This window comes from Neofelis nebulosa, chromosome 3 (genome assembly GCF_028018385.1).
Source record: "Neofelis nebulosa isolate mNeoNeb1 chromosome 3, mNeoNeb1.pri, whole genome shotgun sequence".
Classification (NCBI taxonomy): Eukaryota; Metazoa; Chordata; class Mammalia; order Carnivora; family Felidae; genus Neofelis; species Neofelis nebulosa.
Genome location: NC_080784.1, coordinates 78,120,202 through 78,139,950, shown reverse-complemented (window position 1 = coordinate 78,139,950; position 19,749 = coordinate 78,120,202). Strand labels below are relative to the sequence as shown.

The following is a 19,749-nucleotide window of genomic DNA, read 5'->3' as shown; positions in this document are numbered from 1 at the left end:
AAATAAATAAAATACATTGTATGTGTCATACAGACTTATTTCACTTAGCATAACACTTTCTAGTTCCATCCACGTTGCTACAAAAGGCCATATTTCATTCTTTCTCATTGCCACGTAGTATTCCATTGTGTATATAAACCACAATTTCTTTATCCATTCATCAGTTGATGGACACGTAGGCTCTTTCCATAATTTGGCTATTGTTGAGAGTGCTGCTATAAACATTGGGGTACAAGTGCCCCTATGCATCAGTACTCCTGTATCCCTTGGGTAAATTCCTAGCAGTGCTATTGCTGGGTCATAGGGTAGATCTATTTTTAATTTTTTGAGGAACCTCCACACGGTTTTCCAGAGCGGCTGCACCAGTTTGCATTCCCACCAAGAGTGCAAGAGGGTTCCCGTTTTTCCACATCCTCGCCAGCATCTATAGTCTCTTGATTTGCTCATTTTAGCCATTCTGACTGGCGTGAGGGTGTACAGAGAAAGATAAATACGTATGTTTTCACTCTTATGTGGATACTGAGAAACTTAACAGAAGACCATGGGGAAGGGGAAGGAAAAAAAAGAAACAGGTTAGAGAGGGAGGGAGCCAAAACATAAGAGACTCCTAAAAACTGAGAACAAACTGAGGGTTGATGGGGGGTGGGAGGGAGGGGAGGGTGGGTGATGGGTATTGAGGAGGGCACCTTTTGGGATGAGCACTGGGTGTTATATGGAAACCAATTTGACAATAAATTTCATATTAGGAAAAATAAATAAACAATAAATGAAAAAATTTAAAAAATTAAAAAAATAAAATACATTGTAAAGCCTCAACAATTAAAAAAGTTTGATACCAATACATAAAATCACAGACAGAGCAAGAAGGAAAAAATAGAGACCTAAAAGTATATAAGCACTTAATATATGGTAACAGTAGCAATCTCAAAACAGAAAAAAAATATGGACTACATAGTAGATGGTACAGGGAAAACTATGTTGTCACATAAAATAAATTAAGTCAGGGGTTCCTGGGTGGCTCAGTTGATTAAGCATCTGACTCTTGATTTTGGCCATGGTCGTGACCATCTTTGGCCAACTCGTGGTTTGTGAGATTGAGCCCTACATCAGCTTCACACTGACAGCAAGAAGCCTGCTTGGGATTCTCTATCCCTCTCTTTCTGCTCCTCCTCAGCTTGCATCTCATTCTCTCTCTCTCAAAATAAATAAACTTTAAAAAATAAATTCAGATACACATCACATTTATTCTAAGTTACAAATAAAATATTTAATGTAAACAATAAAACTGTAGAAATAAAGAAACAAAGAAATTCCTTTTTAATCTATACATGGTAGACCTTTTCAACCACCAATCAAAAAATTCAGAAATCATAAAAGGGAATATTCATAAATCCAACAACAGAATCATTGTTTTAAAAACTTCTGCAGGACAACAACAAAAAAAAATCCACCATATATAAGTCAACAAACCGGTAAAAATATTTGCCACGCAGAGAGATGATTCCTTAATATATATAGTACTTCTACAAATCAATAAGAAAAGAAAAACAATCCAACAGAATAGGCAAACAGTATGTTCTCAGAAAAAGAGAGACATATGGCTAAAAAAGTAATTAATCTTACTCATAAAAAGCAGAAATGTAAGTTAAAACATCATGAAGAAATAAAAATTGAAACTAGAAACCACTACAGATAATCTATGAAAATAACAAAAGCCTAAAGGTTTCATAACACACTCTGTTAGGAAACAGACATATGATGCTGATAGTGAAAAACAGCTTCAAAAATAGTAAGTTCAAAATACAAAATATAGAACATTATATTTATGTTAGCATTTGTACAAGGAAAGGTGAGAAGCACATATATTCCTATTTATGTTCATGTGCATGAAGAAACTCAGGATTCACAAGAAACTAGCAATGGTTTCCTTAAGGATGAGAAGGTGGTTAGAGAGAGACTTTTCATTATGCCTTCTCATTATTTTTTCATTTTAAATTATCTGTAACAGATATCAAACAGAAAAAAATTTTAATTTAAAAATAATATCTTCTCTATAGAGGTTTTGGATAATGCTGACATTATACAAGGTTGCTAAAAGAGTAAAAAAGCTAAAACTTCCAAGAGGTACTCTTGTAAAAGACCTACATTTTTGGAATAGGAATAAGAAATAGAAAAATAAAACTAGAAGGAAAACCATGAGAAGTAAAAAGTAGATGGGGCACCTGGGTGGCTCAGTCAGTTAAGGGTCCAACTTCAGCTCAGGTCATGATCTTGTGGTTCGCAAGTTCAAGCCCCATGTCAGGCTCTGTGCTGACAACTTGGAGCCTGGAGCCTGGATTCTGTGTCTCCCTCTCTCTCTCGCCCTCCATGACTCATGCTCTGTCTCTGTTTCTCTCAAAAATAAATAAAAACATTTTAAAAATTAAAAAAAAAAAGAAGAAGCTGGTGATCAGAAAAGCACCAGGTAAGAAAATTCCAACAAAAAAAGAATTTGAAGATAAAAGGGTTGGTCATCAATGTCAAATGATACAGAGATTAAGAGAGAGATGAAAACTGAAAAAGAGCCAGTGGATAGCATAATTAGATCATTAATGATATGCAAAAGAACATTTTTAATATATCTGTTCTAAGACTGGAGATGAAAAGGAGAGAAGTCATGCTGCAAGACACTGAAAGTGTCATGGGGTGAAAAAATAAAAACACCATTCAAGCAAAAGGGCTGGCAGGATGACAGAACAAAGTGAAAATGGAAGCTTGAGAATTCTAACAGCATTTAAACAAGTTGCCAAGTCTCAGTCTATGATAATTAGACAGAAAGATATCAATATATCAACCCCGAGAAGCTACAACATACTCACTAAAAGGTCAGTTGGGGGGGGAGGCGGCGAAACTCCCAACATATTAAATAATAACATCATACAAAATACTATGCACTTTGTTAAAGGACACCATAGAAGGTAGTCAATGATTATGAAGATCACCAATGACATTAAGTAAAAATAAGATGTTTCAATCAAAACTACTCTTTAACAGTGAGCTATTTCATACTTATTGAAGGCCTGAGACTGAAAGTTCATGGTATTCTGGAAACCGATATCAAGGCAGATCTCACAAGTAACAGAGGCGCATCATCTAAGGATCTTTTTCACATTAAGAATCCTATTAGAAAGAAAACACTAAAAGGTAATTGAATTTCCCTCAGTTATCTTCATCTCTGTCAGCTCCTGCTACAATAACTTACTCTCCAGAGCAGAGATAACTCAATTCTGTCCAGCAAGCATATGTTATGAATCTCCAAAGCAAACTTGTCTAAATCATTCTGGTCTTCTATCAAGGTTGGCTGTGGATATGAACTCTGACAGAAAGCAAACAAATTTATTTTTATCTTTTCAATAATTCACTTCTTCATGCTTGATGGAAGAAATCATGAGACAAATATATGGTCTGCAGTTATGTTACAAAGTAAGCTGAAATGGTTTCCATGACTTAAACAATAAGACTTAATTAATCACTCTTAAATACAAAGAAAATAGTATCTACATATAGAACGGGTAAATTACCTGAGGTTTCAATTTTATATAGTTATCTCTAACAGTTTGAGTTCAAGTAAAAGAATACTATTAATCAGACACTATTAACTATATCACAAATGCTATTTCAACTATTTCATCTTTAAATAGCTTTTAATAAAACATTTTAGAAAATACAATGGGAAATTCATTCTCAAAAAAGATCATCAACAGTATAATTTAAATAATAGTTCTTACAATGAAATGTATTTCCTATCTATATTCTAAGCCAGCATTTTATAACAAAAAGGAAAAAAAACTCAAAAAATAAAAGGTATAGTATTAGTATTAATAATACTAATAGTATAGTATTATTCTGTAAGTTTGAGTTTCTTAATTTAAATTAAAATCTACATAACACCAAGATTATTTGAAACACAAACTAATCCAATTCAAGTAGGTGATGAACATAACCATTTTAAGCCACATTATAAAACTATGTAAAATTACCTTTATATAAAAAAACTTACATAAAATAAAGTTATGTTTTGTCTAAATAAGACATTATAAAGAAATATAAATTTATATACAATGTATATAGGTATTAAAATATATATTACAATGCATGTCAAATGTATATAAATATATGTTTAGGTAAATATATTAAATATTTTAAGTTTATATTTATATACGTTATATATAAATTTGTATTTCTATAAAGTATCTTATTTATACAAGATTTGTTTATATATTTATGTATATATTAAGTTTTTGTATATATCTATGTAGATATATAAGTACATTTAAAGGTAAAATAATATTTATACTATAAAATTACATTAAAAACCCAAAATCTTACGCTCTACAATACACCTTTTATTAAGGATTCATTACATCCATTTTACAGAAAGAAGAGAAGACACAGAGAGGCTCAGTGATTGTCTCCTAAGACTTTCCAATTAAACTGTGGAGCCTAGAAACTGAACATGTTTTCTAAGTCCATATTCCCGCTATAATACTGTTAACAAGTGTCAAATTTAGGTTACCTTAAACACCAGAGAGAACTCAAATAATACAGCCCACAATGTTCCTTGCAGTTTTTTAATATGAAGAGTGCTGATCTGTATTTTATAGTTCAAAATGTCTATTACTTCATTTCAAACATAATAAGGACTTTTTGGACTGAGGAACTCAAAACTGTAATTTACAAGCCACCAATCATTATAACTTGAGATATAATTATAACCTATCACTTTTGCTGGTAATAGGTAGAAAATATTTCTGCACTGGCATTTTTAACTAAATGTAAGCCTTTATGTATCCCTAGGAACCAGCATTTCCACATTTAACCAGAAAAAAAGAAAAAGATTTGTTATGAAATGTGTAGGTTATGATGAACATTCATTTACTGAATAATTGTTTACTGAACACCTACTATTTATAAGGCAATGTGCCAGGTACTATGTATATATAGATATTTACCTTCCAAAAGCACAGAGAACAGTAAGACACAAATAATCATGCAAGAAAATACATGATTGCAAACAATTAGTAGATGCCATGAGAAATTATAACATAAAAATATAATTTAGACTTGCAATAGATGTTTGGTGGGGATAAGGGATGACAGCAGAGAAGACTTTTGTATAAAAGTGACACTTAAAAGTAAATCTGAAATAGGAATAGAAGTTAGGAGGAATAAAAGGGTTTTGTGACGACAGAATAAGGTAAAAAGAATACAGTATTTGATATGATGTGGCAATGACAGGTAGGGGACAGATTATATATATATGGTCTTGTGGACTATATAAAGGATTATAGGTTCACTCTACTTTAAATTTTATTTATTTAAGTAATCTCTACACTCAACATGGGGCTCAGACTCATGACCCTGAGGTCAAGAGTTGCACACTCTTCCTGCTGAGCCAGTCAGGCACCCCAAAGGCACTTGATGGTTTTATGCATGATCAGCACAAACATTCTGAAAAATTAGTTTCAGACTACTCTGGCTATTCTGTAGAATATGTAGAAAATGAAGGAAATTCTGGTGGAGTTAAAAAAGACCCAATAAGAGATTATTTCATGTATTTTGGACCAGAGATGTGATACTTAAGAAATAATGGTATTGACAACATATATTTAGAGGTAAAATAAATAGAACTTGATGATACAAAACTTGATGATAGAAGGGTGATTTGTGTGACCAAGTAAGTAAATGGAGGTGATATACACTCAGATGGGTAAAAATGGAGGAGATGATGGAAAACTTTCAGTTTTGGAAATTCTCCAAGAAAAATGGGAATGCTTATAAGAAATTTCAAGTAGAGGTAAAAAGAGTGGATAGTTCTATATGTGGGTCTGGCACTGAGAAGAGAAATCAAAGTTTAAGATACAAATGACAAAGCTGAAGATAATAAATTTGGACTAAGAAATGGGGGAAGATGATCCTCAAAAATAGTGTTAAAAAAGAAAGTTTGTATTAAAATTATGAAGGCACACATTAAGAATGTTTCTCATTCACAGAAGAAAAGCTACAGTCTAGCCCAGCTCTTGATAACAGATAGTAAGTGAAAGTAAAAAAGATCTACCCAATTTCCTCCTTTACTTTTTCAGGTAGTTAATCTTTATATATATCTTAAATTACTTTGACCCTAAACAAGGCAAAGAAGAATGGATATTTTATTCTCTATGGCAATCTATCTTGGTATCAATAATGTGAGGGAAGATATAGACTCATTAATTAAAAGAAAAAGAGATCCTTGTATGTTAGAGCTATGCTATTAAGACTCTGCTTAATTCAATGTGTCAGCTCAGTTGGATAACATATGCTATTATTACTAAGACCAAGTTTACACTTCTATCTCCATGAATGAGAGCTACACACCTTCCAATAAAATGACTTCATCACCACACACTGATCACTAATTCCAAGGAATTATCTCACAAAAACTTCTAGACGTAAAATACAAGCCTTAAGGGGGCCGGAGAGCTGAATTTCAGTATAAGCCCCAATGGAAAAGCAAGTACCTTACCTGAATATCTTATTAACTAGAGATCAGTGATAATATATTTACATCCACAAAGAGGACAGTAGTTAAATCATGGGTTTCATTTATAGCATAGCAAACACACCAAAGGAGAAAGTAAAATCCAAGAGGTTAAATTTTTCATTCACAACAGAACCTCAGGAACTATACTAAAAACAGCAGTCACTGGTAGATCAAAGCAAAATGTCAAGTTTAGTAAGATTCACTATTTTAAAGAGAATATGTAAGAAAAGTTATTAGTAACTATGAAGGTCCTTCATATATGTTCAGCATTTATACAAATTGCTTCTAAACACATTTTGTATAACATTCTATTAAACTTTACTAAAGTACTGGTTATGTGGGACATTAATGGCCCAATGTAAAAATTATTTGTGCAATGTAACAAACAAAAGAACTGATGTGATGACATCAACAGGTTTTTAAAATGGCTCAGTATCACCAATCACTCTCTCTTCAACTAATGCCAAAGTTCACCCAATCGTGTTAACGAAGTTTAGAAATACACTCATTAACAAAGTCCACCATTCTATAATGACACTTTATCGAGTCTATTTTTTATCATTAGGGAAGAAGAAGAACCTTTCATTCAACCTGTGTTGTACAATCAAGGAGAGGCAAACTGCTAGTGGTTAGAAGAGCAGAACTTGGAGCTTAGATTTGAAATCAATGAGCAATTCACTAACAATGCTCTTGTGTTTTTCTTTTTCATGGATAAAACAGGAATAATAAATAATGCTTATTTGGCCTACAGGTTATTATGGGGATTAAATGAATTATTACTCTATGAAAAGTGCTTAGAACAGCACTTGACACATGATAAACATGCAATAAATCATACTTATTATTATTATTATTTATTATTATTATTATTATTATTATTATTATTATTATTATTATCCCCATCCTCAAGGGGCACACAGTAAGTGCCAGGACTTGTAAGTAATCCTGTAAGAACAATGGGTATGAATTCTAAAGTTCCTAAGACTGTCCACATATACTAACATTCTGAGGATTCTATTAGGGGAATAAAAGGAAATATGAGCACAATTATTTGAATTTAAAAACCCTGAAAAGTCTAAAGACCCATCACACATTGTTCTAATCAAAATCTAGTGTAGGGTAAAACTTTACAAGTTTATCTTTAGAAGTACAGTTTGTAGGTTAAAGTCCCTCTTTAGAAATGTTATAATTGCCATCTAAGAACTAAATTTTACACTAATGGGCAAGACAAAAGCAACAAAAAAAAAAAATTATTGAATATAGCAAAATATTTACTGCCAAAAAATCCCTATGATAACAATTCTACTGGGCAAGACATATATATAAAAAAAAATACGTAAAAAGCCTCAAAGAACATTACCAAACTACAACACAGCAAAATCAAAACACATTCCCGCTTAGTAAGTAGAAGACTTGTCCCATGCCGTATACTATATCATACAGAAAATCAGGGGAAATACATAAAAACATTATGGCATAGAAAAGCCCTCAAAAAAAACCACGCATAAAATTAATACCACAGTTCTATATAATAAAATCATAAAACTTTGTGGATGTATTGCTAATCATTTCTTTTTTTTTTTTTTTTTTTTTTTTTTTTTTTTTTAATTTTTTTTTTCAACGTTTTTTATTTAGTTTTTGGGACAGAGAGAGACAGAGCATGAACGGGGGAGGGGCAGAGAGAGAGGGAGACACAGAATCGGAAACAGGCTCCAGGCTCCGAGCCATCAGCCCAGAGCCCGACGCGGGGCTCGAACTCACGGACCGTGAGATCGTGACCTGGCTGAAGTCGGACGCTTAACCGACTGCGCCACCCAGGCGCCCCGCTAATCATTTCTATAAAGAACCGTTATCATGATTTCTTAGTCATCATTATCTAGAAGAAACACTATTTGCTATATGGATAGAGGAAAAAAAATGGAATGTTGCATTTTGCAGTCCAATTTCCAAGAGGAAACATTCCTCACAAATTTTTCCTATGAAGAGTAACTCATACATTCATATAAAATCACTCACAAAAATGATAAAAAACGATATAACAAGTAAAGGAGTCCAAAAAATTGTTTTTCAGACTTTGTCTTTGCAATACTTAGATGAGATAGAATTTTAACAAAAAGAAGAGCATTACGTAATGATAAAAGTATCAAAACAAGAAGTTAATATAACAATTGTAAATATCTATGCACCAAACACTGGAGCACTTAAATACATAAAGCAAATATTACCTGACATAAGGGGAGAAACTGATAGTCACACAACAACAGTAGGGCACTTTTTTTTAATATGAAATTTATGGTCAAACTGGATTCCATACAACACCCAGTGCTCATCCCAACAGGTGTCCTCCTCAATACCCATCACCCACTTTCCCCTCCTTCCCACCCCCCCATCAACCCTCAGTTTATTCTCAGTTTTTAAGAGTCTCTTATGGTTTGCCTCCTTCCCTCTCTAACTTTTCTTTTTCCCCTTCCCCTCCCCCATGGTCTTCTGTTAAGTTTCTCAGGATCCATATAACAGTGAAAACATATGGTATCTGCTTTCTCTGTATGACTTATTTCATTTAGCATAACACTCTCCAGTTCCATCCACGTTGCTACAAAAGACCATATTTCATTCTTTCTCATTGCCAAGTAGTATTCCATTGTATATATAAACCACAACTTCTTTATACATTCATCAGCTGATGACATTTAGGCTCTTTCCATAATTTCACTATTGTTGAAAGTGCTGCTGTAAACATTGGGGTACAAGTGCCCCTATGCATCAGCACTCCTGTATCCCTTGGGTGATTTCCTAGCAGTCTATTGCTGGGTCATAGGGTAGATCTATTTTTAATTTTTTGAGGAACCTCCATACTGTTTTCCAGAGCAGCTGCACTAGTTTGCATTCCCACCAAGACTACAAGATGGTTCCTGTTTCTCCACATCCTCTCCAGCATCTGTACTTTCCTGATTTGTTCATTTTAGCCACTCTGACTGGCGTAAGGTGATATCTCAGTGTGGTTTTGATTTGAATTTCCCTGATGAGGAGTGACGTTGAGCATGTTTTCATGGGCCTGTTGGCCATCTGGAATTCTTCTTTAGAGAAGTGACTATTCATGTCTTTTGCCCATTTCTTCACTGGATTATATTTTTTTTGGATGTGGAGTTTGGTGAGTTCCTTATAGATTTTGGATACTAGCCCTATGTCCGATACGTAATTTCCCATTCCATCAGTTGCCTTTTAGCTTTGCTGATTGTTTCTTTTGCAGTGCACAAGCTTCTTATTTTCATGAGGTCCCAATAGTTCATTTTTGCTTTTAATTCCCTTGCCTTTGGAGATGTGTCAAATAAGAAATTGCTAGAGCTGAGGTCAGAGAGGTTTTTTTCTTGCTTTCTCTTCTAGGGTTTTGATGGTTACCTGTCTCACATTCAGGTCCTTCATTCATTTTGAGTTTATTTTTGTGAATGGTGTAAGAAAGTGGTCTAGTTTCATTCTTCTGCAAGTTGCTGTCCAGTTCTCCCAGCACCATTTGTTATAGAGACTGTCTTTTTTCCATTGGATATTCTTTCCTGCTTTGTCAAAGATTAGCTGGCCATACTTTTGTGGGTCCAATTCTGGAGTCTCTATCCTATTCCATTGGTCTATGTGTCTGTTTTTGTGCCAATACAATGCTATCTTGATGATTACAGCTTTGTAGTAGAGGCTGAAGTCTGGGATTGTGATGCCTCCTACTTTGACCTTCTTCCTTAATATTACTTTGGCTATTTGGGGTCTTTTGTGGTTCCATACAAATTTTAGGATTGCTTGTTCTAGCTTCGAGAAGAATGCTGGTGCAACTTTGATTAGGATTGCCTTGAATGTGTAGATTACTTTGGGTAGTATTGACATTTTAACAATATTCTTTCAATCCATGAACATGAAATGTTTTTCCATTTCTTTGTATCTTCTTCAATTTCCTTCAAAGCTTTCTATAGTTTTAAGCATACGGATCTTTTACATCTTTGGTTAGGTTTATTCTTAGGTATTTTATGATTTTTGGTGCAATTGTGAATGGGATCAGTTTCTTTATTTGTCTTTCTGTTGCTTCATTATTAGTGTATAAGAATGCAACTGATTTCTGTACATTGATTTTGTATCCTACGACTTTGCTGAATTCATGAATCAGTTCTAGCAGACTTTTGGTGGAGTCTCACATGATCTGCAAAAAGTGAAAGCTTGACTTCATCTTTGCCAATTTTGATGCCTTTGATTTCCTTTTGTGGTCTGACTGCTGATGCTAACACTTCCAACACTATGTTAAACAACACCAGTTAGAGTGGACATCCCTGTCATGTTCCTGATCTCAGGGGGAAAGCTCTCAGTTTTTCCCCATTGAGGATGATATTAGCTGTGGGCTTTTAATAAATGGCTTTTATGATGTTTAAGTATGTTCCTTCTATCCTGACTTTCTCAAGAGTTTTTATTAAGAAACGATGCTGAATTTTGTCATATGCTTCTTCTGCATGGATTGACAGGATCATATAGTTATCTTTTCTTTTATTAATGTTCAAATTGATTGATTTGTGAATATTGAAACAGCCCTACAGCCCAGGAATGAATCCCACTTGATCATGATGAATAATTCTTTTTATATCCTGTTGAATTCGATTTGCTAGTATCTTATTGAGAATATCTGCATCCATGTTCATCAGGGATATTGGCCTGTAGTTCGCTTTTTTTGCTGGGTCTCTGTCTGGTTTGGGAATCAAAGTAATACTGGCGAAAGAATGAGTCTGGAAGTTTTCCTTCCCTTTCTATTTTTGGAACACCTTGAGAAGGATAGATATTATCTCTGCTTTAAATGTCAGGTAGAATTCCCCAGGGAAGCCATCTGGTCCTCGACTCTTATTTGTTGGGAGATTTTTGATAACTGATTCAATCTCTTTGCTGGTTATGGGTCTGTTCAAATTTTCTATTTCTTCCTGTTTGAATTTTGGAAGTGTGTGGGTGCTTAGGAATTTGTGTATTTCTTCCAGGTTGGCCAGTTTGTTGGCATATAATTTTTCATAGTATTCCCTGATAATTGCTCATATTTCTGAGGGATTGGTTGTAATAATTCCATTTTCATTCATGATTTTAACTATTTGGGTCCTCTCCGTTTTCTTTTTGAGAAGCTTGGCTAGAGGTTTATCAATTTTGTTTATTTTTTCAAAAAACCAACTCTTGGTTTTATTGATCTGCTCTACAGTTCTTTTTAGATTCTATATTATTTCTATTCTGATTTGTATTATATCTGTTCTTCTACTATGTTTGGGGTTCTTTGCTGTTTTGCTTCTATTTCCTTTAGGTGTGCTGTTAGATTTTGTATTTGGGATTTTTCTTGTTTCTTGAGATAGGCCTGGATTGCAATGTATTTTCCTCTCAGGACTGCCTTTGCTGCGCCCCAAAGTATTTGGGTTGTTCTATTTTCATTTTCATTTCTTTCCATATATTTTTTAATTTCTTCTCTAATTGCCTGGTTGACCCACTCATTCGTTAGTAGGGTGTTCTTTAACCTCCATGCTTTTGGAGGTTTTCCAGACTTTTCCCTGTGGTTGATTTCAAGCTTCATAGCATTGTGGTCTGAAAGTATGCATGGTATGATCTCAATTCTTGTATACTTATGAAGGGCTGTTTTGTGACCCAGTATGTGATCTACCTTGGAGAATGTTCCATGTGCACTCGAGAAGAAAGTATGTTCTGTTGCTTTGGGATGCAGAGTTCTAACTATATCTGTCAAGTCCATCTGATCCAATATATCATTCAGCGCCCTGGTTTCTTTATCGATCCTGTGTCTAGATGATCTATCCATTGGTGTAAGTGGGGTATTAAAGTCCCCTGCAATGACCACATTCTTATCAATAAGGTTGCTTATATTTGTGACTGTTTTATATATTTGGGGGCTCCGGTATTCGGCGCATAGACATTTATAACTGTTAGCTCTTCCTGATGGATAGACCCTGTAATTATTATATAATGCCCTTCTTCATCTCTTGTTACAGCCTTTAATGTAAAGTCTAGTTTGTCTGATAGAAGTATGGCTGCTGCAGCTTTCTTTTGAATTCCAGTGGCATGGTAAATAGTTCTCCATCCCCTCACTCTCAATCTGAAGGTGCCCTCAGGTCTAAAATGAGTCTCTTGTAGACAGCAAATAGATAGGTCTTGTTTTTTATCCACTGTGATACCCTTATGTCTTTTGGTTGGAGCATTTAATCCATTTACATTGTGTTATTATTGAAAGATATGGGTTTAGGTTCATTGTGATGTCTGTAGTTTTTGTGCTTGTAGTGATGTCTCTGGTCCTTTGTGGTTGGTCCTTACAACATTTCACTCACAGAAACCCTTTAGGATCTCTTGTAGGGCTGGTTTAGTGGTGATGAATTCCTTCAGTTTTTGTTTGTTTGGGAAGATCTTTATCTCTCCTTCTATTCTGAATTACAGAATTGCTTGATAAAGGATTCTTGATTCTTGGCTGCATATTTTTTTCTGTTCATCATATTGAAGATTTCCTGCCATTCCTTTCTGGCTTGCCAAGTTTCGGTAGGTAGGTCTGCTACCACCCTTATGTGTCTACCTCTGTATGTTAGGGTCTGTTTATCCCTAGCTGCTTTCAGAATTCTCTCTTTATCCTTGTATTTTGCCAGTTTCACTATGGTATGTCCTGCAGAAGATCGATTCAAGTTACGTCTGAAGGGAGTTCTCTGTGCCTCTTGTATTTCAATGCTTTTTCCTTCCCCAGATCAGGGAAAATCTCAGCTATGATTTGTTCAAGTACACCTTCAGCCCCTTTCTCTCTCTCTTCCTCTTCTGGAATTCCTATGATACAGATATTGTTCTGTTTGATTGCATCACTTAGTTCTCTAATTTTCCCCTCATACTCCCGGATATTTTTTAGCTCTCTTTTTCTCAGCTTCCTCTTTTTCCATAATTTTATCATCTAATACACCTATTCTCTCCTCTGCCACTTCAATTTGAGGTGTGGTCACCTCCATTTTATTTTGCACTTCATTTATAGCATTTTTTAACTCCTCATGACTATTTCTTAGTCCTTGGATCTCTGTTACAAAAGATTCTCTGCTGTCCTCTATGCTTTCTTCAAGCCCAGCAATTAATTTTATGACTATTATTCTAATAGTCCGCTATATTGCTTGTTCCACTATATTACTTAAATCAGTTTTGATCACTTCATTAGCTGTCGCTACTTCCTGGAGTTTCTTTTCAGGAGAATTCTTCTGTCTTGTCATTCTGGGTAGCCCCCATGGTACCTCCAAACTGAGAACTGAGAAGTTTGAAACTTTTTAAGAAATATTAAAATGCTGAAATATATTACAGTCCCTATCAAACCTAGGAAATTTGATCAAGAGTGCATGCTCTTAAAACTCAGGCTACACTGTACTATGATGTTTGTGAAAAATCCAAGTAGGTATGTAAAATAAGATAAAATAAATAAGTCTGGCATTCAGCAAAGGAATTTGGATCAAAGACATAGATTTCAAAATTACTGGACTAAAGATAGCATTGAAGAGCTATGGAAACAGATTACAGTACTTAGCAAAGGAATGGAAACACATAAGAGAAGGTTTTGGGTAAAGCCCCAAGGAACTTCAACATTTAAAGCCTGTGTAGAGAAAATAAGAGCAAGTGAGAAGTGATTAGTAAACAGAGAATAGGATTCTGATAAAAGTCAAGACAGGAGAAGGCAGTCAACAACTTTCAATATTGAGATAAGGTTTATTAATGAAAACAAAGATAGGTGAAGAGTGGTTTGGTTACCCTGAAGTCATTGGCGATTCCTGGAGATGTCAAGGGGGAAACGGTGGTGGGAGAAGTCTGACTGACTGTCATGAAGGTACAGTGCCAAGAGAAAACTCAGAGAAAAGAGAGATGATGCTTGCGAAAAAGTAATTTAAAGACTATTAGGCTAAACGAAAAATTGGAAGCACAACAGTAGAGTCAAGAGAAAGTTCTGAGTTTCTTTTTAGTTTATTTAAAGATGGAAAATATTATAACATACTCCAGTGCTTTCCCACAAGAAAAGGGAAGATTGATTCAGAAAAGAGAAGAGAAAAGTGAATTAGCAAAGTCGTGAGAAGTGGGAGTAGGGAAGGGCTCCAAAATACAGCCAAAAGGATTGGTTACTGAAGGAAGTGGGGCTCTCTAACAGGAAGGAACAAATATATATTCATTAATTGGGTGATGGACAGACTTGGCATTCATTTCAATCTGATGAGATATACTTCTGCAAATAAATATGATGTAAGGACCTCAGATGACAATATGTGTAGAATGGGGCATTTGATTTTGAGGTGGGAGCAAAAAGTATGAATGAAATAATTTGGGGTATGGGAATTCAGGCCTTCCAGAGAAAATTAGTAGGATAAATGGTAATTACTAAATGCCTATTTATGAATGGAATGGTAAATGAATTAGTTCAGATGAGTACCTAGCAAAAGATTCAATAATAGTTGTTAAAATGCCTTGGTATGCTTCTCATCTGCTACGCTCTGTGACTCATGTAGAGTACTAGTATGTATCTGCTAAAGACATGCAAATATAGCTCTCATATCCAGATAAATCTTATCTAGTCATTAAATTTATATTCACAAATTACTACCAGATAAATTAATCTATAATACCCCTAAAATCAAACCCTCAACATTCCCAAACTATTCTCAAATTTCCCTCCAACATGTTCTTTCACATAATTTCCTAATCCAAGAGGATTATAGAATCTAGCAGCCTAGGTGAAACACTTTTAAGTCTTTTACAATACTCATTATATTCAACTGCACCACATACTCAAAGTTATTTTTTAAAATAATTTTTTAAAGTGATATTCACATAAAATTAGCTTCTTAAAGTGCACAATTCAGTGGCACTGATCACATTAACAGTGTTGTGCAACCGCCCTATTTATCTGGTTACAAAATATTTCCATTACTCTAAAGTCAGTCTTTTATCTATTAAGCAGTTTCTTCATATTCTCCACTCCACAGCCAGTGGTAACCACTAATCTTCATTCTATCTCTATGGATTTAACTACTCTGGATATTTCATATAAATGATTTACACAATACAATTTTGTTTCTGGCTTCTTCCACTTAACATAAAGTTTTGAGATTCATCTACATTATAGCATGTATCAATACTTTGTTCCCTTTTTTCAGCTACATAATATTCCATGCAGGTGCTGAGCACTATTTGGGGTTTTTTTTGTTGTTTTTTTGTTTTCTTTTTTTATATGTATTTATTTATTTATTTTTTAAAATATGAAATTTACTGTCAAATTGGTTTCCATACAACACCCAGTGCTCATCCCAAAAGGTATTATTTGTTTACCATTCATCTTTTTGGTTGTTTTATACCTTCTGGCTATTGTGAATACTGCTTCTGTGAACATTGTTATATTAGAGTTCTCCAGATAAATAGAACCAATAAGATATATATGAAGAGACTCATTAAAGGAATTGGTTCATGGTACTATCAAGGTCAAGAAGCCCTACAATCTGCCCTCTGAAAGCTGGAGTACCAGGAAAAGTTGGTGATTTAATTTAATGTTGGAGTTGAGGAGGATGATGGTGTAAGTCCCCATGTGAGTCTGAAAACCTGAGAACAAGGAGCACCAAAGTCCAAGGGGAGAAGAAGATGAAGACTCCACTTAAGCAGAGACAGTGAATTTGCCCTCACTCACCTTTCTGAGCTTTTTAAGCCTTCAGTGGACTGGATGGTGCCCTGGAACTGATGAGAGTGATCTTCCTTTATGCAGTCCACTTATTCAATGCTAATGTCTTCTGGAGATGCCCACACAGAGGCACCCAGAAATAATATTTTACCAGATATCTGGGCATCTCTTAGCCTAGTCAAGTTAATACATAAAATAAACCACACATGTATGAACATGTACTTGTTTTGAGTAACCATCTTCAGTTCTATTGAGTATACAACCTAGAGTGGAAATGCCAGGTCATATGGTAATTATCTTAAATTTCTGAAGAATTGCTAAATGGTTTCCACAGCAGCTATACCATTTTACATTCCCAAACAGTGAAATGGGGGTTCTAATATTACCATATCTTCATTCACATTTGTTACCGACTACCTTTTTTTATTTTAGCCATCCTAGTAGAAATAAAGTGGCATCTCATTGTGGTTTTGATTTGCATTTCCTTAATGACTAACATTGTTGAGACCTTTCCATGTGTTTGTTGGTCATTTTGTGTATCTTCTTTAGAGGAAAGACTGAGTTTTTTGCCCACTTTTCACTTGGTTTGTTGTTGTTGAGCTGAATTTTTAACATATTCTAGATAAGAGGCCCTTATGAAATATAGATTTGCAAATAATTTTTCCCACTCTATAGGGTTATCTTTTCACTTTCTTTTCAGATTTTTCAAGATTTTATCTTTAAGTAGTCTCTACAACCCGACATGAGGTTCAAATTTAAAACCCTGAGATCAAGAGTCGCATGTTCTACTGACTGAGCCAGACTTGTGCCTCTTCACTTTCTTGATAAGATCTTGGGATGTACAGAGATTCAAATTTTGATGCCATCCAATTGTCTACTTTTTCTTTGGTTGCTTGTCCTTTGGTGTCATATCCACATCCAAAGACATGAAGATTTACCACTGTATTTTCTTCTAAGAGTTTACAATTTATATCTAATATTGAGGTCACAGATCCATTTTGAGTTAATCATTTATATGGTATAAAGGAACAGGTCAACTTTATTCTTCTGCATGTAGATATCCAGGTGTCTCAGCACTATTTGTTGAAAAGCTATTTTTTTACCCTTCTCAAAAATCAATTGACCTGAGGAGAGAGGGAAGATGGCGGCGTAGGAGGACGCTGGGCTCACCGCGCGTCCTGCTGATCACTTAGATTCCACCTACACCTGCCTAAATAACCCAGAAAACCTCCAGAGGATTAGCAGAACGGAGTCTCCAGAGCCAAGCGCAGACGAGAGGCCCACGGAAGAGGGTAGGAAGGGCGACGTGGCGGTGCGCGCTCCACGGACTGGCGGGAGGGAGCCGGGGCGGAGGGGCAGCCTGCCAGCCAAGCAGAACCCCCGAGTCTGGCTGGCAACAGCGGAGGGGCCGGACGGACTGTGTTCCGACAGCAAGCGTGACTTAGTGTGTGGGAGGTCAGAAGTTAACAGCTCTGCTCAGAAAGCGGGAAGGCTGGACGACAAAGGGAGGGAGAGTTGCTGAGCCCCCGGACGACAGAGCTCAGTTTGGTGGGGAACAAAGGCGCTCGCCAGCGCCATCTCCTCCGCCCATCCCCCAGCCAAAATCCCAAAGGGAACCAGTTCCTGCCAGGGAACTTGCTCGCTCCGCGCAAACACCCAACTCTGTGCTTCTGCGGAGCCAAACCTCCGGCAGCGGATCTGACTCCCTCCCGCTGCCACAGGGTCCCTCCTGAAGTACATCACCTAAGGAGAAGCAAGCTAAGCGTACCCCTCCTGCCCCCGTGCACCTTGCCTACCCACCCCAGCTAATACACCAGATCCCCAGCACCACAAGCCTGGCAGTGTGCAAGTAGCCCAGACGGGCCACACCACCCCGCAGTGAATCCCGCCCCTAGGAGAGGGGAAGAGAAGGCACACACCAGTCTGACTGTGGCCCCAGCGGTGGGCTGGGGGCAGACATCAGGGCGGACTGCGGCACCGCCCACCAACTCCAGTTATACAACACAGCACAGGGGAAGTGCCCTGCAGGTCCTCACCACTCCAGGGACTATCCAAAATGACCAAACAGAAGAATTGCCCTCAGAAGAATCTCCAGGAAATAACAACAGCTAATGAACTGATTAAAAAGGATTTAAATAGGGGCGCCTGGGTGGCGCAGTCGGTTAAGCGTCCGACTTCAGCCAGGTCACGATCTCGCGGTCCGTGAGTTCGAGCCCCGCGTCAGGCTCTGGGCCGATGGCTCGGAGCCTGGAGCCTGTTTCCGATTCTGTGTCTCCCTCTCTCTCTGCCCCTCCCCCGTTCATGCTCTGTCTCTCTCTGTCCCAAAAATAAATAAAAAATGTTGAAAAAAAAAAAAAATTTAGAAAAAGGATTTAAATAATATAACAGAAAGTGAATTTAGAATAATAGTCATAAAATTAATTGCTGCGCTTGAAAACAGTATAGAGGACAGCAGAGAATCTCTTGCTACAGAGATCAAGGGACTAAGGAACAGTCATGAGGAGCTGAAAAGCGCTTTAAATGAAATGCAAAACAAAATGGAAACGACGACGGCTCGGATTGAAGAGGCAGAGGAGAGAATAGGTGAACTAGAAGATAAAATTATGGAAAAAGAGGAAGCTGAGAGAAAGAGAGATAAAAAATCCAGGAGTATGAGGGGAAAATTAGAGAACTAAGTGATACACTAAAAAGAAATAATATACGCATAATTGGTATCCCAGAGGAGGAAGAGAGAGGGAAAGGTGCTGAAGGGGTACTTGAAGAAATCATAGCTGAGAACTTCCCTGAACTGGGGAAGGAAAAAGGCATTGAAATCCAAGAGGCACAGAGAACTCCCTTCAGACGTAACTTGAATCGATCTTCTGCACGACATATCATAGTGAAACTGGCAAAATACAAGGATAAAGAGAAAATTCTGAAAGCAGCAAGGGATAAACGTGCCCTCACATATAAGGGAGACCTATAAGACTCGTGACTGATCTCTGTTTTGAAACTTGGCAGGCCAGAAAGGATTGGCACGATATCTTCAGTGTGCTAAACAGAAAAAACATGCAGCCGAGAATCCTTTATCCAGCAAGTCTGTCATTTAGAAAAGAAGGAGACATAAAGGTCTTCCCAAACAAACAAAAACTGAAAGGAATTTGTCACCACTAAACCAGCCCTACAAGAGATCCTAAGGGGGATCCTGTGAGACAAAGTACCAGAGACATCGCTACAAGCATAAAACATACAGACATCACGATGACTCTAAACCTGTATCTTTCTATAATAACACTGAATGTAAATGGATTAAATGCGCCAACCAAAAGACATAGGGTATCAGAATGGATAAAAAAACAAGACCCATCTATTTGCTGTCTACAAGAGACTCATTTTAGATCTGAGGACACCGTTAGATTGAGAGTGAGGGGATGGAGAACTATTTATCATGCTACTGGAAGCCAAAAGAAAGCTGGAGTAGCCATACTTATATCAGACAAACTAGACTTTAAATTAAAGGCTGTAACAA

General features: G+C 36.3%; 1 protein-coding gene across 6 annotated transcripts in view; it reads right to left on the bottom strand.

Annotated features, from left to right (window-relative positions):
- The window catches only part of LRBA (LPS responsive beige-like anchor protein), a 780,253-nt gene that overhangs the window by 415,969 nt on the left and 344,535 nt on the right, over positions 1–19,749 (bottom strand). The window lies entirely within an intron of this gene.